The sequence below is a fragment of the Pantherophis guttatus genome, chromosome 2 (assembly GCF_059756535.1).
Source record: "Pantherophis guttatus breed Tessera chromosome 2, ASM5975653v1, whole genome shotgun sequence".
Classification (NCBI taxonomy): domain Eukaryota; kingdom Metazoa; phylum Chordata; class Lepidosauria; order Squamata; family Colubridae; genus Pantherophis; species Pantherophis guttatus.
The window spans coordinates 166,991,899-167,018,019 of record NC_142064.1 but is presented as its reverse complement, the minus strand read 5'-3'; the positions used below and the strand labels follow the sequence as shown (position 1 = coordinate 167,018,019).

At 38.6% G+C, this 26,121-nt stretch overlaps 1 long non-coding RNA gene across 2 annotated transcripts in view; it reads right to left on the bottom strand.

The window, feature by feature from the left end:
- Positions 1-9,882, bottom strand: part of LOC117660441 (uncharacterized) — a 67,038-nt gene extending 57,156 nt beyond the window's left edge. For both annotated transcript variants that reach the window (XR_015732495.1, XR_015732496.1), the window contains exons 1-2: positions 9,817-9,882; positions 3,097-3,247 (exon numbers count right to left, since the gene is read on the bottom strand). This is a non-coding gene — a long non-coding RNA (uncharacterized LOC117660441). The remainder of the gene's footprint in view (positions 1-3,096; positions 3,248-9,816) is intronic.
- Positions 9,883-26,121: the final 16,239 nt, after the last annotated feature.

Sequence of the window (26,121 nt, the reverse complement as noted above, 5' to 3'; positions counted from 1 at the left end):
ACTATAGTTGTTGCTCCCTGCTCTAGGTAAGGCACGTTCCTCTGCCTTCAATAGGAACAATTATTTATTTATTTATTTATTTATTTGTTTGTTTGTTTGTTTGTTTATTTATTTATTTATTTATTTATTTATTTATTTATTTATTTATTTATTTATTTATTTATTTATTTATAAAAATCATACCCACCCATCTTACCTCAGGATAACTCTGGGCAGCTTACAATCATAAAGGATATAAACTAAAAATATAAAATAAGTTAATACTTATTTATATTTTTAGTTCAAAAAATCAAAACACTACGGCCCAATTAAAAGGTTCTTATACATTGCCACTTAAAATACACTGCTCAAAAAAATAAAGGGAACACAAGCAGAAAACATCCGAGATCTGAATGAATGAAATAGCCTTATTAAATACTTTGTTCATTACATACAGTAGTTTTGTGTTCCCTTTAGTTGTTTGAGCAGTGTATAAACTACTGTATGTAAAGAACAAAGTATTTAATAAGGCTATTTCATTCATTCAGATCTCGGATGTTTTCTGCTTGTGTTCCCTTTATTTTTTTGAGCAGTATATTTTACTGAATATGGTGATCCCAGTAAAATTATGCTGTTTAGTTAAACAGGTGGTAAAATGGCGCTGTTTAGAGTACTTAATTCAGGCGGAGGAGATTTGGATTCACCTTCTCACTCAACCATGAAGTTTGTGGGGTGATCTAGGGACAACTGCCCTTTCAGCCAGCCAGCTTCCAAGATGTAGCTGACCAATGTCTGCTTTAAGATCCTTGAAGGAAGAATGAAGTACTAAAATAATGATATATACTATAAAGAGTTAAAAGGATCCTTTGGCTCTATTTACTGCTATGAACATGAGAGAAAAGGGAAATGTCTTAATTGGTTAAGCAACAGTAACGCTTGTGAAATGGCAAAAAAATAATAGTACTATATATGCTTTGAACTGAAGGGAGTCTGTAAATAATGAATCGTGTTACAACAGCCATCTGGGAGGAAGGAGTGATAGATATATGATCTTTGGGGATGCTCTGATAATTTTAATCTCTAAAATTCCTTGGCATGTAATTCTACTTTGGAGAGAAGCAGTGTGAATAGAAAATGTGATTGTTTCATAGCTGAAAGTATCTTTCCATCGGACATCATTGTGGTCAGCTCAAACTGTTGTGCCTGGGATAGAGAGTTTGCAATGGATTAACAGGGTCAAGTGGAACTTTAATGAGGGTAGATGGAAAATAAATTTCATTGCCATACATGGAGGATAGGAGCCACTTGGCATTGACACCCTATTTCTGTACTCAGCCTGTCTGCCAGCTGGTAAGTGCTGATGCAAAGGTAACTGATCTCCCAAAAAACATGGGTCCCTAAAGTAATGTCCATAAAGGAACATTACTGGATGAAGTCTTAAAAATAGATGCAGTCAATGTGATGCACCCAAAATTGTCCTGGGACCAGGTCTACTCTTGTAACTGCAAAAGAAAGTGTTGAAAGAAAAGGGTAATATGAGTTTTAGTTTCCCATGCAAAAACTATTCACAGATTACCTTATGGAGCAAGTGGAAGTAGCAAACTGTTTCTTAAGCTGGTGTACTGTACAGTACACCTTATATAGGTTTGGATGCCCTTCTATTTTTTTAGAGAGCAAAAAAAACCCACTTCAGGAAGGACTGTACTTTCCATCATAGAATAGTCCATTTATTTTACTGATCCTTTCTGGGGAACAATGCCATGTACAATTCACAACACATATTCTCTGAACTTTTCACTATGAAATAAAAGCAAACAGATCTATAAACTAAACTAAACTAAACTCAACTCTAAAACATTGTATTCCAGAGTTGCTGATATCCTACTCTGCAAAATAATGAAATAACTGTGGAAGAAAAGATTGATATGAAAATAATGTTGACTCTTCCAGAGTCAGGCAAAGATCTACATAATTCTTCACAAAAAAAACTATTTATTAATTGAAAAACATTTTTTTCAATTATTTATTAATTTCAAATAATTGAAAAACAATTTTCAATTATTTCCTAAATATCATCATTACATTACATTAAGAATAGTGATTTATTTTCATAACCCAGAAACCTATAAATCACAGAATATTTTGAGGAGTAAAAATAAGTTTGTGGGACTGAAAACATAAAAATATTGAAGAAATCAAAACATGATATAAGAATCTCACTTTATCCATTTTTATGGGCTCCTTCTTGGGTTGGAGCACAACTTGACAAAGATGCCTAGCTAGAGACAACTATAGTGACAACTTTAGTGCACACTTTTACTCTTCCACTTGCCTGGCCATTTCAATTATGGAAGTAGGCTGATGTTTGTCAAAGCCAGAGCAAATTGGTGGGAATTTACAAACCCATTGAAGCAGACTGAGAGAGGGCTGGAAGCCATTTAAAAAAGGCATTAAGAGAAAATTAAACCCAGATTTACAAGGCATGGTTCCTGAGTTTGTGTACGTGATACTGTTGGGAAATTATATGCTGGGCTATGGGGAAAAGAAAGATGACAAGGAGTCTGGAGGCTAAAGTACGAGGGAACTGGTCTAGTCTAACAATCAGAGGGATTAGGGATGATACGATAGCAGTCTTTTAATATTTGAGGGGCAGTCATAGAGAAGAAGGGAGCAACCTATTCTCCAGAGCACCTGTGAGCAGGACAAGATGTAATGGGTGGAAGACGGGTGAAATCCAGCATGTTCTGACAGGTTCTGGAGAACTGGTAGCGGAAATTTTGAATAGTTTGGAGAACCAGTAGCGGAAATTTTGAGTAGTTCGGAGGACTGGCAAATGCCACCTCTGGCTGGCCCCAGAGTGGGGTGAGAATGGAGAATTTGCAATATCCTTCCCTCAGGAGTGGGGAGGGAATGGGGATTTTGCAGTATCCTTCCCCTGGAGTGAGATGGGAATGGAGATTTTGCAGTATCCTTCCCCTGCCACACCCACCAAGCCACACCTCACCCACCAAACGATGCCCACAGAACCAGTAGTAAAAAAAATTGAATTTCACCACTGGTGAAAGATCATAAAAAAGAGATCCAACCTAGAATTAAAGCAGGGGTGGTTCTACTTACCTTTACTACCGGTTTGCAATGGGATCGCATGCGCAGATTGCTTCTGATGATGTCAGGGTCAGTGGGCCGAGCCTCCCGCCAGTTTTACTACAGGTTCTATAGAACCGGTCCGAACCGGGGGCAACCCACCACTGAATTAAAGGGCAATTTCCTGAAAGTGAGAACAATTAATTAGTGGAAGGGCTTTCCTCTGGAAGCTTTGGGTACCAAAAAGAGACTGGACAGACATTTGTCTGGAATGGTATAGGGTTTTCTGCTTGAGCAGGTGGTTGGAGTAGAAGACATCATACCCTATTATTGTATGTTCTACCCTGGTGACTGAATTTGTTTAAGAGCTAGAACTCAAGTTTTGAGGCATGCAGACATGCAATTATATAATTTTCTTCTCCGTCACTCTCCACTGCTCCCAATATTCACAGCCTGACACACTTTTCCTTCTTTCACAATGAAGATGACACATTCTCCTTGTCTGAAAAGAATCCAGATTTAAATAGTATTAATATCTAGTCTAATAAGACTTATATAAAAATCACAAATCACAAATAGGAGTCTGAAAGATAATTAGAATCTTCATTTGAAGTGCTAAAATGCAATGGAATATTGTACTGATTTCCCACCATGATTTATCATTTATCACAAAGATGTATCTAATGTTCAGACTTTGCTAAATTGAGATAAGGTATGAAAAAGCAACATTTCACAGCAACTACATGCAGGTTACCCACTTTTGCATATTTAATTGTGCTGTAAATGTATCTGAGAGTACTGTGTTTAAAAATTCAACCCAGTACAGTTTTTTAAATATATATTTAGCCCAACTTTTAAATCCCACTGCTAAGGGCAATAGAGAATGTACAAGACTTAATACAAACACAGGAAAAATTAGTATCCTGCATGCTTGGGAGAAATGAAATAATTCAATATGAAGATATGAAAGGGACGGAAATACTTTGCAGGATATATCATCTTAGTACAGGGAAAAATAGGGAAGAACAACTGCAGGGTAAGTGTGATTAAGAAGATGAAAGTGCTTTGGGCCTTTGAGGATAATCATGAGCAGCTGTAAGATCTTAGAAGTGAACATGGCCTGTCCTGCAGGAAGCATATCAAGAAATTGGAAGCCCTCAAGGGATGATATCAACATAGTGAAAAATGGGATCGAGGTCATTAAGATCTATATCTGACTGGTAGAACAGTGACTGCTACATTTTCATGGGGTAGAACATGGGTGTCAAACTTGCTGCGTCACATTGCCATCATGTGATGTATCGTGACTTTTTTTTCCCTTTGCGGAGCTGGGGTGCACGTGACGCATCCGGCCTGCAGGCCGCCAGTTTGACACATCTGGTGTAGAAATTAAGTGTTTAGAGTCAACTTAAATTAAAGTTAAAGGTGCCTTCCTGGATTACCATAAATTGGAAGAAACAGAAGCTCTATTCAAGTATCAGGAAGTTTGGAGTGCTCTGAATAGACCCTGGCCTCTACTAGAACCACTTAAATGATATCTGCAGGGGAAGAAGGACATTCAGTTGTATTTATCAGAGTCTTGTCTCATATGGAATCCACAGTTCTATTGGGCAAAAAGTTTTCTCCTGGAAGCTTACAGGAGAAAAAAAAAATCCTTGAGAAATTCATGCAATAAGTACTGATGGCTAGACTGTTTTCAGTTTATTATTTATTAATTCAATTTATATGCCACCCTTCTCCGGAGACTCAGGGCAGCTTACAATGCATTTTAAAAAAAAACATTATAAAAACATTTAAAAATTAAAACATTAAAACCCATGGCCAGATCTCACAAGATCACAACAGCGAGATCAACGGCCCCAGGCCTGCTGGAAAAGCCAGGTCTTCATCGCTTTTCAGAAGGCCAATAGGGTGGGATGGTCCAGACCTCAGGAGGTAACTGGTTCCAGAGAGCTGGGGCAGCCACAGAGAAGGCCCTCCCACGTGGGCCCACCAGCCGGCATTGTTTAGCTGACGAGACCCGGAGGAGACCAACTCTGTGGGATCTTACCAGACACTGGGAGCTATGTGGTAGAAGGCAGCTTTGAAGATAACCTGGCCCTGAGCCATGTAGGGCTTTAAAGGTAATAACCAACACCTTGAATTGTGCCTGGAGACCAATAGGGAGCCAGTGCAGCTTGCGGAGAATTGGTATAATGTCGGTGTATCTAGGTGCACCCACGATAGCTCGCGCGGCTGCATTCTGGACCAACTGTAGTCTCCGAACACTTTTCAAGGATAGCCCCATATAGAGCGCGTTGCAATAATCTAACTATGAGGTGACAAGGGCATGAGTGACTGTGAGGAGAGCCTCCTGATCCAAGTAGGGTTGCAATTGGTGCACCAGGCGAACTTGTGCAAAGGTCCCCTAGCCACAGCTGTCAGATGTTGCTCTAATCTTAGCTGTGAGTGAGGAGGACACCCAAATTGTGAGTCCGTTCTGAGGGGGACAATGTCTCCCCCCCAGAATCAAGGATGATCAATCAACATAGTCTTTAGGAGGTAGTACCCACAGCCACTCGGTCTTGTCTGGGTTAAGTCTGAGCCTGTTGACTCCCATCCAGATCCTCACAGCCTCCAGGCACCGGCACATCACATCCACTGCAACACTGAATTGACACGGGGTAGAGATATACAGCTGGGTGTCATCAGTGTACTGCTGATATCTCACCCTGCATCATCGGATGATCTCACCCAGCGGCTTCATGTAGATGTTCAATAGAAGGGGAGAGAGGACCAAGCCCTGAGGCACTCTGCAAATGAGGGGCCTAGGGGTCGACTTCTGTCCTCCTACCAACACCGACTGTGACCGACCAGAGAGATAGGAGGAGAACCACCGTAACACGGTGCCTCCCACTCCCAACTCCCTTAGTCGTCCCAGAAGGATACCATGGTCAATGGTATCAAAAGCCGCTGAGAGGTCAAGTAGCACCAAGATGGAGGAATGACCCCCTTCTTGGGCTCACCAGAGATCATCTATGAGTGTGACCAAAGCAGTTTCCATGCTGTAGCCAGGCCTGAAGCCAGACTGAAAAGGGTCCAGATAATCTGTTTCCTCTAATGACCGCAGGAGCTGAAGTGCCACCACTTTCTCTACAACCTTTCTCCAAAGGGTAGGTTGGAGACTGGACAAAAGTTCTTTAATTCTGCTGGATCCAGGGAAGGCTTCTTGAGGAGGGGCTTACGACTGCTTCCTTCAATGGTTCATGTTAAATCCAATTCTGGTATAGGAACTACATTAGTCCTCTTGATGGATGACCTTGGTTAGGGAAGAGATAGGATGAAAGCAATCTTGTTGACTTTCTGTAAACTTCTACGAGCTTTTGCTAAACTAGCCCTGCAAATTTGGTGTAAGGGGTATACAGTACATTTAAGTGCTTGATTATGATTCAGTATGTAGCATATATGCTATGGCATCCTTCATATCATCACCCATGCTTTTCAACATCAATAATAAATTGCTGGATGAAGTCACTGGAGAATCGGAAGTGAGGTGCTATCAATGTGCCGATTGCACCCTATGTTATTTCCTCGTATCCTCTAAATCAGGGGTGTCAAACTCAATTTCATTGAGGGCCGCATCAGGGTTGTGATTGACCTTGGTGGGGGGGGGCATGGCCAGAGTGGGAATGGTCAGCTCGATGTCACTCGTGTCAGGGTCGCCTGTGGCAGCCCGAGTGCTCTGCCAGCAAAAAGGAGCTCGGGGGGGGCACACGTGGCCCTTCTGAGCTCTGTTTTTGCTGGCAGAGGGTTTCAGGAGGCCTTCGCAGCCGAAAATGGAGCTCCATTTTCGCTGGTGGAGGCACTGCAGACTGGTCTTTCACTGTTCCCAGGGTAGCGCCATGGACCAGATCTAAACACCCCACAGGCCAGATCCAGCCCACGGACCTTGAGTTTGACACCCCTGATCTAAATCAAGTGAGACTTTGTAGCTGCTGAATCTGTTCTGAACTCAGTAATTGGTTGGATTAGAGCCAGTGAACTAGAATCCTGGTAAGCTGGCCCTTTGTCCAATAATTCAGCCGGCACTTATGTTTTGTATAAGCAATTGCATACATTGGGAGTACTTTTTAATCCCTGTGCTTGGTTGCTTGAGATGCCTTTTATCAGCTTTGACTGATGGAAAGCTAGGGCTATTTCTCACTGTCAGAGAGAGATGTTTTGTCCATTGTGGTTCATCTTCCAGTAGCATCTGAATTGCAGTAGCATAATGTGTTATGTATGCAGCTGTTCTTGGGTATGATTTGGAAGTTTTAGTTAGTATCAAATAAGGTGCTAAAATAATGATGGATGCACCTAGATGTCATTCAATAGTACTGATTCTAAGGAGCTGTAATGGTTGGTTATTTCCTATTGGGCTCTATTCTAAATGATGCTACTAGCCTACCTTTAAATCTCTAAATGGCTACAATTTAAAATATCAATGTTTTTTACTATACTAGGTTGCCTATACCTTAAGATTTGCAGGGGAGATCTCACTATTATTTAAATTGGGTAGTCTATCTTCTATGTATGTTTGTAGCCTTAACTGCTGTCCTTTATGGTTTTGTTTTTAGAAGATTTTCAGAGATTCTATATTGATTTGTAGTGATATGATTTATTTCCTGATGTCTGTTTTGTTTTTAACACTGATGTAATTATTTTATCATTACATCAAATAATCAAGTCTGTATTTGGCTTGAAAAATCCTGTAGATGCCCTGGAAAACGGCCATTGAAAAATTATTTTAACCCTACAGACAAAGTTTGGGGGAAAAAAGTCATTATATGTATTTGAATCTTGTAGGCTGGGAATTGCTATTACTGTTATTATTTATTGGTCCCTACAATTTATCACTCCTGGCTACAGTATCTTTTCTTCCAAATTAACAACTGATATTCTCAGAAATAATATACAAATACCAGTTTAGTAAAACAGCTAAATTGTACTGTAAATTTTGAATATTGACTTGATATCTTAAATTGTACAAGCTTGGGAACCGGAATTCTGAAGTTAGAAGAGGCCTTTTAGATCACCAGCTGTAATCCAGTCCAGAGCTGGGTTTCAGCAGGTTCTGACCAGTTCTGGAGAACCAGTAGTGGAAATTTTGAGTAGTTCGGAGAATCGGTAAATACTACCTCTGACTGGCCCTGCCCCCATCTATTCTCTGCTTCCCGAGTCCCAGCTGATTGGGAGGAAATGGGGATTTTACAATATCCTTCCCCTGCCATGTGCACCAAGCCACACCCATCAAGCCACACCCACAGAACTGGTAGTAAAATATTTTGAAACCCATCACTGATCCAGTCCATCCTGTTTTAATAACAGCATTAAAAGATGCCTCTCCACCTCACATCATTTATTTGTTATCTGAAATTACATTGGTGTGTTTTCTCAAAGGAGGTAAGAAAAAAATACTAATGGGAAAAAGAAACGACTGTCATTCTCCTCAAGATAATGTCCTCAAGAACCTGGAAATAACAGCTGGTTGTCATGTATAATCAATTTGAATAGTGGTATCTAGATATTGCAAAGAAATATATCTAGAAATTTGGGCTCTGACTTGCCCAGAGCGATTTGGATTTAGATAGTTTCCAGGAATGAAGGAAGGAAGGAGAGAAGGAAGGAAGAAAGGAAGGAAGGAAAAACATTTAAAGGAAAGAGTATTAAAAACCAAATCAATCTACTTAGATGATGACATGTATTTTCCCCAATGTATGTGTAAATGTATAATAAATAGGGAGGAAGTAGAGTTGTCCAAAAGATGGGCAGCTATATAAATGTTTTAAATAAATAAGGCAAAAAGAATTGTTAGATTAGTATATTTTGTATATATGTGTTTAAATCCCTATATGCCTTTTTGCTCTCCCTTAAACTCTTTTCTCCTCTCCCTCTTCTGTCATGAACTTTTCAGCCTTGTCATATTACTCACCAGCTGTGTAACAGAAACCCTTCAGCTGTTTTGATGTACAAGGAGTAAGCAGACCTAAATTTCATCCTGTCCTTTGGAAACCTTGTGCCCAAATCCTGGACCCCAGGAAGACGGATCCCAGGCTGGTGTAGTGGTTAAGATTGGGGAGACCCAGATTCAAGTCTACTCTCAGACATGGAGAATTCCTGGGCAACTTTGGGCCTTTTACTCTACTTAACAGTTTTGATTGAAGGGGACGGGACTAAAGAAGGCATGTAATATACATCTAAAAAAATGAAATAAGTCCATTAACCGTTTAAGTTCTGGTGAACTATTTGAGATGACACCTCTATAGTTCCTTTTCTCAGACTTTACCTTTGACTTCACAAGGTCCAAATTACTGTTGCTGCTTTTAAATCAATTTCCTTCAGGAATCGATATCATAATTGGAAAATAGGAGATGGTTTGAAACCCCAAAGCTACCATCATGGTACACATCTCCTACTGTACTTAATTTATATCCAGACTCATGGATGTACTCATAATAGGTGATAATTGTTCTACTCAAGGTTTGCTTCTATAATAAGTAGTTATGGAATGTACAACATTACCATGCCTCTGATTAAGCCCATTTAATTCTCTTTGTATTGGCCATGCTGCTGAAAATAAGAGACCACCTGAATTAACCAAGCCAATTTTGTGACCCCTCCAAAAATCCACTTTCTCACCATCTTCTGGCCTTTTTAAAGACTTTAATTTAACTCAGCACCACTATCATAGCAGGCGAAATAAATTGGTAAGGACAAAAAAAAAATCTAACTTACCATTTTCGTGGTGCAGAGTCTGGATGAATTGTAATAGAAGTGTGTAGGGATGCGACATTTAGCTTTGGAGGGTATGGCTCCAGGTTTACTTTTTTTTTTTCTTACCCAACGCCAAGATTCCTGGTCATTCTCTTATTACAGGAAGACCGGCTCAAGGCCAAGGCTGCACATTCCATTTCACACGTGCTGTGGGAAAGGATGATCCCTCCAGGCATATGTACTAATTCTGAAAACACAGTTGAGCACAGCTCTGGAAAGCTGCAAATCCCATTGGGAATGTTTTTAGAAACTCATTAATACCTCCACTCAGTCAGAGCAGGTTAAGGTCTCTGGTTGCTCTTCACAATTTTGGAGTTGTACCACAAAAACAGAGCATGTGTTTTCTTCTGTGAGGCTTTCCCATCAAATGTTGTGTGAGAGACTTCTGAATTGGCTCAGGGCTTAAACCGAATCAAACCAAAGGGATTCTTCTAGTTTCTTAAATGATCCCCATGAATTTGTGGAGGAACATTTCATCAGAAACATATGTGAGAAATAAATACAATCTATGCTCCTTTAATGTCAGTGGAAATAAATCCTTAGAGAAAGGCTGCTGGTTTTGTCACTTTAAGCTGGCGGCTTCTGTTTTCCTTATTTCTCTGTGCTGATTTGTTCTACTTCTAGCATACATAATTTCATCTTCATTGACAAATGCAAAAAGAGTTTTCTCCCTGATTTAAAAACAAACAGAATCTCACATTTTGGCTTAAAATAAAGCAAAATTAGAGTTTGTACAGCGGCGATTCAAAACAGAATTAAAGAATTCAGATTTTCAAATAGTAAGAAACAAGAACTTGTTAGTTTAGGATTTACTATGGGTGGCTATTAAAATGATCTTCAGCAAAGCTTGAATACATTTGAAGAATACCTATAAGGACATTTAGCTTAGAATGAATGTCCATTCAATTGCAGTAATTCTGTACTTACCGTTTTTGCTGATAACCATTTAGGGAATATTATAATTAGAATTAGAATTTAAAAAATTTATTGGCCAAGTGTAATTGGACACACAAGGAATTTGTCTTGGTGCATATGCTCTCAGTGTACATAAAAGAAAAGATACGTTCATCAAGAATCATAAGATACAACACTTAATGATAGTCATAGGGTACAAATAAGCAATCTGGAAACAATATATACTACTAACAAACAAGAATGTGGTAATATAATTATAGTTCCAGGTCCCATCTTGTTTCCACCAAGTTATGTAGAAGGCTACAAAGTTGATTTCTTCCCATTAAATGTGCTTCATGGGTGCCTGAAATGTACACACAATTTTCAGGTTTTCTGCACAACTATTTATTTCAAATTGCAGATCATGGATTATTCAGTAAGTATTTACGATCGTATTGCAGAATTGCCAATGGTGCCTTTTCGTGCACTGTTTCTGTAGGGAAGGAATACTAAATTCAATATGGCAGCTATGACCATGTGAATGAAACTTTACTCCTTTGATCCTAGAATTGTGGCTGTCATTTTAAATTTCTGGACAGATGTTCCAGTATCTGGAGAACTGAATTTCTGGAAGCATGGGTAAAACAACTGCCCTTGACACTTACAGTACAGTGTGAAGATAAAACGGAGGTGAGGATAGATATGTTACTCTGAGTTCTTTGAAGTGCGTTAGATTCAAGTTTTAAGTGACTTTGTGAATAGTAACTCTTTTGGAGTTACAGTATATGGAAATGGTTTACTATTGTTGGGGAGGTTTTTTTTAGTTCTCAATTTAGTCTACAGCCCTGACATTTCCTGGTAGTCTTCTATTCAGGTATTAACTGATCTACTTCATTTTTTGAGATAATCCAAGGTCATCTGAATGTGGAGGCAAAGGGTGAATAAATTCAAAATATTAAACCGTATAAATAAGTTTATATGTCCTCATTTAAATCAAATTCAGACTTTGGGAACTCAACTTGCTGCCGAAAAATAAAAGTTAAATGTTAAAATCTGTCTTCACTGAAGCCTTCATAGTTTATGGCTAAAAACATGCAATTTCTTTAAACATCTTGATATGCTTGATTCAAAAGTCTAGCATTAAAGCACTATGAAAAGAAAACTATAAATGTTTTGGTGTGAAGCTAATAATAGAACAATATCTCAACAATAACAACATGCCGCAACCCACTTAATAATTCTATAGCTATGCTTCATTCACAAGAGATGATAAGCAATAATAGCTGGACTTTGTTGACACCGGCTAGGAAGTGTGTACATAGCTTGCTTGGGCTTTGCCCATGTTGTAGAGAAAATCATCTGGATGCTTTGCATTATGTTGGAAGCCAAACACTGGAGTGCCAAACGTCCTTGTTATGTGAGTACCTCCCTCTTTAATAGAGATAGAGGCATTAGAAATATCCTCAAACAATCCTAGTGGACTTGTGTCTGGACTCGGCCTTATGTCTGTGTTCTGAAGCTATTCCAAAAGGGATGCCTTTGGCTGATTCACAACCCAGATAGAGCCAGAATATGTGCAGACTTTGATCCTTGTTGGCCTTACAACAATGAACAAAAGCATAAACACTCATGTGCTAATCAAGGGTAGTAGCCCATGCATTTAGAGGTTACTCTATCTACTAACACCTAAAATGCCTGACAAGATAGCTTAGCCATTTTCTTTCTTAGGCATTTATTTTCAAGCATGTTGAGCATATGCCATCGTCCTCTGGCATTAGAAAATTGCTTTTCTATATTTATTTTCAAAGCATAGAAGGAAAAGCCTTCCTATTATGAAATTATGAAAGTAGACTGTTGGGTATAAAGATGGAAGGAAGGGGGAAGGAAGGGTGTCTGTGAAGAGAACCTTATTACATTAATTTTTAAAAAAATCAGAATAGAGCTAGATTGGACCTTCTAGTTCAACCCCCTACTCAAGCAGGAGATCCTATACCATTTCAGATATGTGGCTGTCCAGTCTTTTTTAAAACCTCCAGTGATGAAGCAGTCACAGCTTCTGGAAGCAAGCTGTTCCACTGGTTAATTGTTCTTACTGTTAGGAAGTTTCTCCTTAATTCCAGGTTGCTTCTATCCTTGAGTAGTTTCCATCCATTGTTTCTTGTCTTGCCTTCTGGTGCTTTGGAAAATAAGTTGACCGCTCTTCTTTGTGGCAGCCCCTCAAATATTGGAACACTGCTATCATGTCACCCCCAGTTCTTCTTTTCTCTAGACTGGCCATACCCAATTCCTGCAACCATTCTTCATATGTTTTTTTTTTGTCTCCAGGCCCTTAATCATCTTAGTTGTTCTTCTTTGCACTTTTTCCAAAGTCTCTCTCTCTGTCTCTCTCTTTTTGTAATGTGGTGACCAAAACTGGATGCAGTATTCCAGGTATGATCATAGTAAGGATTTATAAAGCGGTACAAATACTTCACATGATTTTCATTCTATGCCTCTGTTTATACAACCAAGGATTCTATTAGGGTTTTTTTGACTGCTGCCACACACTGCTGGCTCATGTTTTAAGCGATCATCCACTAGGACTTTAAGGTCCGTTTCAGAGTTACTGTTTTTGAGCCAGATTTCACCTAATCTGTACTTGTATCTTTGGTTTTTCCTGTTTAGGTATAAAACCTTGTTTTTCTCCACATTAAATTTCATGTTTTTGGCTAGGGCCCATTGTTCAAGTCTGTCAAGATCTTTTTGGATCTTGAGCTTGTCTTCTGGGGTGTTGGCTATTCCTGCCAGTTTAATGTCAGGAACAGTCAACACAACAACAAATCTTAAAGAAGAAATTTTTAAAAAGTCTAAAAAGTTATAACTGGAATGGTATGTGGGAATGAACTTGGGAGATAAGGGCAAGAGATGCAACTAAGGAACTTGTCAGAAAAAAGGTAGTTTAGCCTTCAGCAGGAATGTGGGCAGGACAGAGCAAGTGCCTGAGAAGGGACTCTCCCTAATTACATGTGCTGTAAAATGGACAGGGGGAGAAATGTACTTTCAGACTTGCAATAATTTGATAATGTAGCCTTACAATAAAGTAGAATTTGGTCATCTACTATGTTTCCTGTCTGGTTTACCTTGCAAGGTTGACAGACCCCAACACAGGTTGTACTCTTAATATCTAAGTATTAACATAAACAACTCTAGACAAATAAGATCATTTTAATTTAGCAACAGTTCTCAAAGTTTACTCGGTGTCAGGCTAGTACCCCATCTATAATCCTTTTTCCAATGTAATATTTGAGATTAATGGAATTCAAGTAATTTTGCTTGGATTTAGCAGTGGACTTTATATTTGCATGTGATTTTTCTACCAAAAAACCCAAGGTAGTTGGGGCACCCTGTGTACACTTGGCGTATTTTCCAGCATTGAAGTGAGGAGACAAAGATCATGCCTGGAAGGTTTTTAGAAACAATGCTGGGGCACACACACACACAGATGGGTTTCCCAGTATGCCTATTCCTAGAGTCTTGTGCAAACAAAAGAGGAGTGGATTTAAATAGCTAAAGCTGTGCTCCCTCAGGCAAAGGAAGAATGAGGATTTTGCTACCATAACAAAGCCTGTTCCCCCTCTCCCGGCTTGGCTGCACAACAAACATTACTTTATGATTTGTGACATCTTTCAACCACTGAGTTAAAAATGAACAAGTAGACAACATATATTATGTGTGTCTGCCCAGTTTTTACAGATCCCTTCCTTAACTCCCTGAGGGAATTTCTTTTACATTTGTCAAAGAAGCTGAACAATTGGTATGTGCCAATAAGCATGATTTTTAGTAGAAATCATAGTTTTCCCCTTTGGTTGCTTAGTTCAGACATTACCTGGATATAGTAGGACACAAGGACACAAGTCTAAATTGACAAGAGAATTGATACAAGTAATTTTTTTTCATTTATGCTAGAACTCTTATAATTTTTCAATTAAGGTAAGGGTGGACACTTATTCCTGTTTTCATCCTGATACAAACTGAGAGAGGAGCTTGTCCATGTGCTAAAGATGTAAGCAGCACTATTGAATCTAGAATTGGAGAACCCATGGGTCTGATTCTATTGATCTGAAATTCTATTGGTGTGAATGATAATTCCTTGATCATAAAGAAAGAAGGGCAAATTCAGATTCAGGTAATGGTCTAAACCAGCGCTGGCTGGGGGATTCTGGGAGTTGAACTCCACCCATCTTCAAGCTTCCAAGATTGAGAAACACTGGTCTAAACCAATGGTTCTCAACCTTTTCTTCACCATAGACTCCCTTTAAATAATTTTTGTGGCCACGGATCATGGCCACAGACCACCAAGTCTAACTCAAGATTTAAATCATAACATTTTCACAGGTTGAGAACCACTAGTCTAAACTAGTTTTTTTTTTTTAATGTCAGCAACTTTCCTATTGAGTATGCCCAGCCAGATATTGGCTAGAGGATTCTGGGAATGGAAGGTTGAGAAACACTGGACTAAATTATGCAGTGTTTGTATAATGCATTGAATCACAACTTAGCCAGTCATATATTAGCTCAGTGCATTGTGCCAACTCAGTGCTCAAGATTAGGGTTCCCAGTGGTATGGGAAAAATGAGTTACTAAACATTAACTATGGGACAGTTGGTCATGGAAACTCAGCAGAATATGGATGAGTAGAGGTATAAAAAACCATCACCTTATAATTATGGAGTGGACAGTGATTGTGTAACCTTTCCTTTACTGTATCAAATACCTTCTAAATTATGACCAAGGCCCTTGATGATCAAAAAAATTATCTACCATGGTAATATTATATTTAGCAAATAACTATCTAGTTTCCCATTTATCACCAAATATGAAATACATGTGTACTAGCCTTTTTTAGCCTCTTTTAGAAAGATTATAGCAAGAATACTTAAAGCCCCTCTCAAAGAAATCATATCTGCTTGGCATTTGAGAGCTAAAGGTCACCCCATGTTTCTAAGCAACACATTTCCTAGATATTTATTTTCACTTTTTACAGGCACAGAAGTTTGATAAGAAGTCCTTTTAAAGCCCCATTTCTGGATATATTCTTGCATGTGAAGATAAGCCTGAAAGAAGTCCTCCTATCTTTTTCATTCAGTTTCCCATATTCTTTATTATTACATAAACCATCATTCATCTAACAGGTATTAAGAGTTGTGTGACCAAAGAAGGCCCTAGGCATTATAGCACAGCAGCAAGATCTATTCAAAGGAGATCTATCCTGCAGGCACTGAGCTATATGAGTATCGTTGCTTTAAATGAACTGGTAAGGTATAAAACAAATGGATAATTCCCAGAGTTCTTATATTTGGCCCAGATCATGTTCCTTCTGCAGCTGGCAGACATATGCTGTGTTCACTCACTCTCCCAAGAGCCTCGACATCCATCAGAAGTAATAACAAGTCAGCGAAATAGAAGCTGCTTGTGCCCGAAACCTTACCCTGGGGAACAGTGACAATTGCACATGTAAAAATAGCTTAACTGAACTCCTAGTTCCTTCAAGACGTGCTTGGGAAGGAATTGATGGTCCCAGGATAGGAGCACATACTTAGATACCAAATGAGGTTCCTCTGCTAAGGACACTTCATCTTTTAGCTGGGGATCTCTTGAACATGGGTGTAGAGGTCCTTAAAGCCATAGCTCAGCATGAGACAAGGATCACCTCTTCGTCATCTTGCCCCAGTTTGTTGATTGGGTTGAAAAAGCAAAGAGGTACAAATATATACTTTTGATTTCACAGGACAACACCATTAAGATGGTAAACCAGAAGGTGCGGTTTGATTGTGTCATCCTGAATGGATTTAGTCAGGATTCAATTTCCAAAATAGCAATACCCAATATAAAATATGAAAACATGGGACAGTTTTCCTATACTTGGCTATAACTTGATTATAGACTACATATAGACTTTTAAATAAGCCATATATAATCAGTGCCAGTAACAAATTCCATATTATGTAGTGGAATGTAATCAAGGGTCACAGGAGGGAGGGGCTAATTTCCAGAGGACAGACATACTCTCCCTCCTGCAAGTCTTTACTACATTCCACCACATATTAGCAACTTTGCCTTGTAAGCATGTATGGTAAGTATGTTGTGGTTATTATTTTTAAAGTTGTTTCGGGATGCTTTTTGTTACACTTAAAGACAGAAAGTACAGATCTGTACTGAAGTCTGTGGGCAGACCACACATGTAAAGCAGGGATGAAATCCAGCAGGTTCTGATAAGTTCTGGAGAACAGGTAGCGGAAATTTTAAGCAGTTCGGAGAACCGGTAGCGGAAATTTTGAGAAGTCTGGAGAACTGGCAAATACCATCTCTGGCTGGCCCCAGAGTGGGGTGGAATGGGGATTTTGCAGTATCCTTCCCCTGGAGTAGGGTGTGAATGGAGATTCTGCAGTATCCTTCTGCTGCCATGCCCACCAAGTCACGCCCACCAAGCCACACCACACCCACCAAGCCAAGCCCACTGGTAGTAAAAAAATTTAGATTTTACCACTGATGTGAAGGCATAACAAATAATATTAGCTTGATAATCGGTCTGAGTTTATGAAAAATTGAAAGTTTAAACTGATATGTTCTTTATCTAAAAAGGATGGCAGACCATTAAGTCATCCTGAAATTTCTGACAAGAAAAATAGGATTGAACTATAATAAAATATTACTATTGCTTAATTTCTCTGTATCATAACTTTAAGATTACCAATGATACAAGAAAAAGAAGATTAGAAAAATCAATTTGCAAAGACAAGGGTTTTTCTAGAAAGTTTAGTTTTGTTTTGTGTGCAACTAATATAATGTGTTTGGCAACAGCAAAAATATCCTTTACATTCATATACTCTCTCTTTCTCTACAGTGGTTTATATATGTTAGAAAGAGAGAGGGGAATCTGCCCTATATTTGGCTATGTCTCTGGTCCAGTGGTTGGTTTCAAAATTTTTTACTACCAGTTCTGTGAGCATAGCTTGGTGGGCGTGGCATGGCTTGGTGGGCATGGCAGGGGAAGGATACTGTAAAATCTCCATTCCCTCCCCACTCCAGGGGAAAGTTACTGCAAAATCCCCATTTCCTCCTGATCAGCTGGGACTCCGGAGGCAGAGAATAGATGGGGGAGGGGCCAATCAGAGGTGGTATTTACTGGTTCTCCAAACTCCTCAAAATTTCCGCTACCGGTTCTCCAGAACTGGTCAGATCCTGCTGAAACCCACCTCTGCTCTCATCCATCTGCTTGGCTATAGGGGCTGTGCATGTTTCAGAAATGGTGTGGAAGCACTTCACACTACCCATTGCTGCTGTTCAGTGAAGCAGCCTGTCTTTTTCTGGCTTCTGGACAAGACTGAGAAACATGAGAAATCTATATTATCTGTTTTGTTAAGAACCTTAAAGGGACACCACCTTTTTCAGGGTCGTGCAGAGGTTGGGGACAGATGGGGCCACTTGAATTTTTGAATAGTAAGAACAGGGAAACGCCTGCATTTTGTCTAAATTAATGAAGAACACCATAGCAATTGTTTGTCTTAAGATGTTTTCACTGGTAATAATGCTGAAAGTCCTTCTGAATGCCTAAGCTGAAGTTGAGCTTTTTGGAAAATGTTAATGCCTGACCAGCAAAGTACACCGAGGCAAAATGGAGTTAATGGGTACCCTGTATCAGGTTCCTGAATCACTTGCTCTTTGTATTTATGCAGGAAGGTCCATGAAGGGCAAAGAAGGACAAAATTAACACTCTAATCCTCCTAGATGAAGCTGGCTTTATCTCTTATTACAAAATGGTTTATGAGCTTCAAACCCCACAACTAAATAATAGGCTATAGTCCTTGGACATGCACATAAGACTAGCCAAACAAATATGACTTCCGTTTCTTCTTTTAAAGACGTATAGAGAAATTTGGATTTTCTTTAAATTAGACAAGTATTTAAAAATCTGGTCCTGTTTGCAAATGGAAAAGTTGGGCAGTTCTTCAAAGGTCACCTCTTTGCCAGCTGTGCAACTGTTGCATCCCCTCAGGTCTCACTCTGAATGGCCTGGCCATCTTTCATCTCATGATATTGTAACTTCAAAGCATGTCAGCTCCTGTGAGTGTTTAACTTCCTCTGGGGTAAAACATTGACCAGTCTACACCATCTGCTAGAAAAAGGTTGAGAATAGACATACTGAAAGAAACTTAGAGTGCGTGGAGATTAAATATTTTGCTGGGCAACTGAAAATCAGCCATTCCTCCTAGAAGGATGCTAGATGCATTTTGCTGTTCATCACAGCTGGACACATTGGCACAACATTAGTATTTCCTGCAATAAATACATGAAGTGTGAGGAAAAACATGTTCCATTAAACACTTTGAATAAGTGTCAGAGATTGTAACCTGTCATTGGCCATAATTTCCTGGCACATTACCAAGGTGTTTAGGGACATATTGCTTCATGAAGTATGAAGTGGTTCTAAGCTGTTAGACAAAACTCCTCCAAGCTTCAGACTCAGATTTTAGTTTATTTATTTACCATGTTCTAAACATCAATTGAAAAAGACCAAGTGGGTTACAAAATCCCCTAATAGGATTAATAGCAATAAGAACTAAAAATAATTAACATCCCTAACGATCCCTAACAACACTGCAGAGAAATACAAACTTCCATCTTGACCTCAGATATCCTCCAAAAGAGCCAGTTTTTTAGTCTTGTTCTTCAGAAGCATAATGAAAAGAAAGCAGTCCAAATATGCAAAGGAAAAGTTATTCCAAAGAAGGAGACCTTCACCAAGAAGGCTTAGAACAGAGCCCCTAAAGATGTCATCCTTCTTAATAATTAATTAGTATTAAGATAATATTAATTAACAATTCTTTTCTCCATGATTTCACTGAATAAACAGTCTTGGAGATTCTTGGGTTTTGAATAGGGCTTTACAACTCTATTTGTTTGTTTGTTTGTTTGTCAAACATGTACAAGATAGCAGGTATGAATATGAACATGGACATGAACGAAGGAAATGAATACAAATAAATGGGGACAGTAGGACAGGGATGGTAGGCACGCTGGTGCACTTATGCACGCCCCCTTTACGGACCTCTTAGGAATGGAGTGAGGTCCACTGCAGTTCCTGGAGAAGGCCTTGGTATTCTCCTATGCAGGCTGCAGCATCCTAAATTTCTGAATGGTCTTCAAGGGCAGCCCCATATATAGTGAATTGCAATAATCCAGACAAGAAGTGACGGAGACATGAGTGATCACGTGATAGAATATGCATCTGGAGAATCAGTGGAAAAGAGTTTTAGCAACATAGAGCTTCCCCAGAGTCAGGCCTAGACTCTGTGCAGTCCAGAGTGGATGGGTGTAGGGAAGAGGTTTAAGGTAACCACATCTTAGAATCCCTCAACATATATCTACTAAGTTAGAATAGTATAGTTTTAGTTTGACAAGATTCTGTCCATCAGATGAAAATAAATATAGAATTGGTCTTCTTTGAGCATGGGCTTGACAGATCATCAGCAAAGGCTCTGGTTCTACAAAACGTCATTTCAAGAAGCATCATATGAAGGCCCTCTTCCATTTTTCTGGAATTTAATCTAGACCTGTATTTTTCCACCTGGACTAACTGCCACCAGGAACCAACAAAGGATCACATCTCCTGTCCATGGTGAGATATGTAACTATTATTTGTATAGTGATAATTCCATTTTCAGATAGAACATCCTTTTTTCTGTAAGCTCCTCTTATTACAAAATGAGACTACAACTTTCATAAAGAAGACAACCCTGTTTGAGAGAATGCACTAATGGTTAAATATTTCTTCAATAACTTTTAATGTTAAGTGTTTTAAACGTATCTTGTATACTTTACATTTTACACTAAGGTTTCCCGTCTTGAATTATTGGTAAAGGCGGGATATAAATTAATAAATGTGTCTTTGAATCCTTTTTTTAAAAAACAGGTTCACTAAGCATTATTGTATTTTGAGCTTTGAATTGAATTCCAGAATCCATTGTTGCCACAACATTCACAGAAATTTGCTATATGTGTAGAAAAGACTCAGTGCTTGTAGTGTAATACCACAGTATTGCTGATCTCCATCTCGACCTCTTTAACCCTGCTGCACATACCACTTCATTGTTGAAACATAGAAACATAGCATCATAGGGCTGGAAGAGACATTGGAGGTCTTCTAGTCTAACCCCTGCTTAAGGCAGGAACCTTATACCATTCTGGACAAATGGAGTTCTAATCTTTTCTTGAAAACCTCCAGCAATGGAGCACCCACAATTCCAGAGGCAAGCTGTTCCATGACTAATTATTCTTACTGTCAGGAAATGTTTCCTTAATTCCAGGTTGGATCACTCTTTAATGAACTTCCAGCCATTCCTTCTTGTCCTACTTCAGGTTCTTTGGAGAATAAGTCAACCCCCTCTTCTCTATGACTGTCCTTCAAGTACTGAAAGTCAACTATTATGTCAGCCCTAATTATTTTCTTCATTACATTCAAGATTTGCATTAAAATGCTCCTAATATTCAACAATTTCTCTGATACGTCTCTTTCATGGCATATAAACATTGACTCTTCCAGAGGTGTCAATTGGAGGACGGAATATGGGATGACAAATAGGAGCATAAAAATCTTTTTCATGATACAAGTCTACTCTTCTGAGCCGTGACTGATACAGATACCAAAACAATCTTAAGGAGACCCCTCTTTCATGATTATCTATTATTGCTCAGTATGCCAACTGGAAACTTGATCTGCATAATCCTGTACTCTGTTAGGAACATAAACTAGAGTAGACAAGTCTGTTTAGCAACTTGAATAATTTTAGGCACAAACTTGGCACATCACAACTGATAAAGATCCCGGACTATCCTAAGAGATGACAAATCTGAGGTGACTTCTTGAAGAAGGCTGATGTGCCAGTGTTACTCAATCAGAGACAATATACCTGTTTGGAAACCTGTAACTTGTCCCTTGAAAAACCTCAGAGCCTTCAGCTTATTTTCTGTTGCTTGGTTCGAGAGAATGATTTCTTCAGCATTTTCTTGTGAGAATTTCAGTACCATTAAAGCGGGCAAAAAACTCATTCATTTCTTTCAACAGCTTGAGAAAAAAAAATCACATCTCAGCTGGATATCAGTTTATTTGATGCTGAGGCTAGGAGAGGCCCCCTTCTTATCAGCCCCAAATGAGGACTTTCGCAGTAATGTAAGATCTGATGTGTCTCGGAGGTGAAAAGATGTGAGAAAGCAATACCACTATTTATGCAAACTTCTGTATCACAGCTCCCTCCATGCCCTGTTGCCCAGTCCTTTGACCCAACTGAAAAGGCTGTCAAACAAGAAGCTACAAAATGGGAGGAATTGTATGGAACGTGTACAACAGGAAAATGTATTTCTTACATTTTAATTAGCCTCTGCATGGCTAATTAAATTAATAATAAGTCATTTAAATGATAATTTTATGGTTCATTCTATGGAGGTGAGATCTTTGTAAAAAGAATTGTTACATTAATAGATTTTGAAATGCTTGGAAATGAAGGTTGATAGCTTTATAAAGCATCAGGTACAGAACTGAAGACAGTAAGAATTTATCTGTATCGCTTCAAATCACTCGATTTTTTTGAAAAAAAAAATCAACAAAAGAAATGTAAAGCATCTCTTATTACCCAGGGTAAGTACTTTGAAATATTGTAAGCAAGTGACAGTGGTTGGACTTTTATGTATGAAACTGATTATGAAGAAACCAAGTCAATTGTTTGTATTCATCTGCATCTGAAATGCTGAAGCTCTCATTTCCTGGAAGTGCAGTTGTAGATCTAATTGAAATAGAAGTGACAAGAGATCATTTCTAGAAGTAAATAAAAATATTAAAGAGCAATATGTGTATCAATCTAAATTCTATCCACCCCAATATTTCATATGGTATTCATATAATGAATTATAATTTTAATTATTTTAACCCTAAATTATTCTGATTTTCATGTTTAATTTTTTTGGTTAAATTATAAACCATCCAGAGCTTCTCTCTGAGGTAGATGGGTGGTTAAGTAGTATGAAATATAAACAAATAAATAAATATTCACTCACAGTTCCTGATTGTCTTACAAATATTGACAAATACCTTGTCAATATAACTATCCTAGTAAATTAGTTCAATGTCCCTTTCCTTTCCTTTCCTTTCCTTTCCTTTCCTTTCCTTTCCTTTCCTTTCTTTTCCTTTCCTTTCCTTTCCTTTCTTTCCTTTCCTTTCCTTTCCTTTCCTTTCCTTTCCTTTCCTTTCCTTTCCTTTCCTTTCCTTTCCTTTCCTTTCCTTTGTATGCAGTAACCACTGACACATAAAAGAGATAAGGAAACAACATCCCAATGCAAGAACCAGACTGAAACTAATATCAGCTTGATTCTCCATGGTACAGGAGTGGAAAGAGGAAAATTGGCAGGTTTCCAAGATTCTGTTATTATAACCTACAACAATAAAATTCCAATCATTCTTGTGGTGTTTGTTTTCATACCTGACTACCATGCACACGTACAGAAATAAATCAGTAAGCAAGAGGCAAAGTGTGCTGACATAAATTGTTCTGCTTTCATTTTGAAGCTCTTTGAAGCTCTCAACAATGAGTTTGATGAGAGGTGCTATCCAAAGTGAGGGGGGAAAAAGTTTGTGCATTGCCTTAGCTTCATTTCCTGTGCTATCAAGTATCAGCAGTCAAAGCCTACAAACCCCCTTAATTGGGAAGAGGAAGAGAGGGATTAAAACATCTGGTTTAGCCGCCTGACAATTTCCCCAATAAGTCACAGTTTGGCCATCCATGAGGTATATGTATCAATTAAGGTAAATATAATAATATTGTGGGATCCAATCTGGGTCAGTCACTGGGACCAGAGGTTTAGTCTTCCAAGTTTTTGGACTCATGCTGGAGCCCCTCCGCAGGGGACCTCTCTGTCACCAGAATGTGATGGTCTCTAGCACGAGTCCGAAAGCTTGGAAAACTAAACTGCATGTATTAAATACTACAAGATGGTGAGTGCAACCTTGCAATCCAAGTCCCACCCTTTTGTATGTGCATTCGTCTAAAAAAAAATATGCTAGATCTCTTTCAAAACAGCTCAGCTAAAGGGTAGGGAGGAGGCGGGTGAGTTGAAAGCAGTCAGCCTTCAGTAAAAAGTGAATTCTGTCCTTGGCTGGTGCTGAAAGGGAATGGTGGTGATGGTTGCAAGTGCTTGTGGCTGTTAGCACCCAGAAGTGATTCATACAGTCAGCAAAATGGCACTACTATCCAAAGAGAACACACACACAAAATTATAGCCACAGAAGTAGCAGACAACCTGCGATGTATTCATTGGTGGCAGAACCAGTGACACACATCTGGCAAAACCTGGATGTCTCTGTTTCTCTCTTTAAATAAACCTTCTGTGCAACACAGGATTAGTGTTCTCTCAACAGTGCATGAATCTTATATTTATGCCCAGTGTACTGTTCTTTTATAAGAGCACTAAGCCTGTGTTTATAAAAAGCCTGCATTTCAGAAAGCACTGGTTAAGCAAATGCCTCTGAGAAAGCCAGGTGTATTCTCTCTACTATTGCTCAAGCTGAAATGATCATAGTGGGCACTTTCCAATGACTGGAGGGGAAGAGGCAGCTTAAACTGTCCAATCAGAGTTAAAGAGGTTCCACTTCCTGCCTACTTCATCAACATAATCACCACCGAAGCCTACTGGATCACGTCCATGGTTAACATGTGTAAAGAAGGCAGTAAATGCCAGTTTAATCTGCTAAACTAACTTTAAACTGCCTTGGCTGTATCCGTTTCATGCAGACATGTCATATAAAACTGATTATCAGAGTCATGTTCTGGCAGGGTTGGGGGATGGTGGATCAGCCAATAGTCTGCACAGTAATTGTTTCATATGTTCCTCTGCTTGGGGAAGTAATTTCATATCAATCATAGAGGCAGGATAGTCTACCTAAACCTGCTATTAGCTATGCAGGAAAAAGCATGTAGCCACTGCAAGCAGTGTTCCTTCTCTCCACTAATATTAAGTAGCAGTTGGATCAGGGCTACAATCCCAGTATCAACCAAAGTGAACCTCATTCACTACTCACCTGAGTTCAACTTAATTTCAGAGATCTCAATAATTCCCAAGCTTTATCTGCTTTTATCCCATATTATTGATATTATTTATTTATTAAATTCACATGCTGCCCATCTCACATTATAAAATCACTCTGGGCAGCTTACCATTAAAGTCATAAATATTAAAATATTAACAAGATTACAGTAGGTACAAAACTAGAAAACTAAAAGCAAGAACAGTACTGTGGTGGCATCTTCCCATATTTATATATAAATAACATTTTAATTCTGAAAATCAGTTCTACTATTTAAAGTATGTATTTGATTAGGCTATTTTGATTGGAGTTTTGTTATTGGAAAACGATTCAATTGAATGATAAATCAATACAATTTTTCAGTCAAGATCTGTGTATCATAACATCCTGTTCTGCAATGAAAAACTGTTTTTCTTTTCTTTCTTTCTTTCTTTCTTTCTTTCTTTCTTTCTTTCTTTCTTTCTTTCTTTCTTTCTTTCTTTCTTTCTTTCGCAGTACTGACCCCTGATGTTAACTAGCAATGGAGCAGACACAGCAAATGAAAAGTATCATTTTCTATCAATGCCCAGTGAAAGGAATGCCGATGGATCATCAGATGTGTGATGGCATGGCATCAAGCTGAACAGCTTTGAAACAGAAATTGATACATAAATGAGGATAATCGCAGCTAATTACAATGATTGCTATATATTACCTCAGGGATCAGAAGCAATATAGTTTCTGGAAAAAAAATAGTACAAGAGTATACTTGTTTTCATGTCTTCTTTCTGGACTTTCCCCCATGTGCAAAATTGGCCAATACAGAAATGGGATGCTGACATTAACAGGCTTTTGATATGATTCAGTGGAGTTTTCTGTTATTATGAAGAGACCACATTTTCTCCTGAACTGTCTATAAAAACAAAAACTTTTTTTTGTTCCTATAGATTTGTAACCATTCAAAAAACATTTCAGTTCTGATGGTAACTCAGGATTTTTAACAAATAGGTCTGGGGCAAATGGTGAACTATAAAGATGCTTTAATTGAAGATACTGCATTCTACAGTTTTAGACAATTCAAAATCCACTCATAATAAGCAATATATTAAGGCCTTTTCTGGCCTTTTTCCAAAACTAAATATTTTAGATAAAACACTAAACTCAAACTGCACTGCAGTTGTGCAGAAAAAGGATTCAGTGACATTTATGGTACTTTTCTATCTGTGTAAACTTACACGGATCGGCCCATGACTTTTAATAATTAACTTTTCACTGCCTGA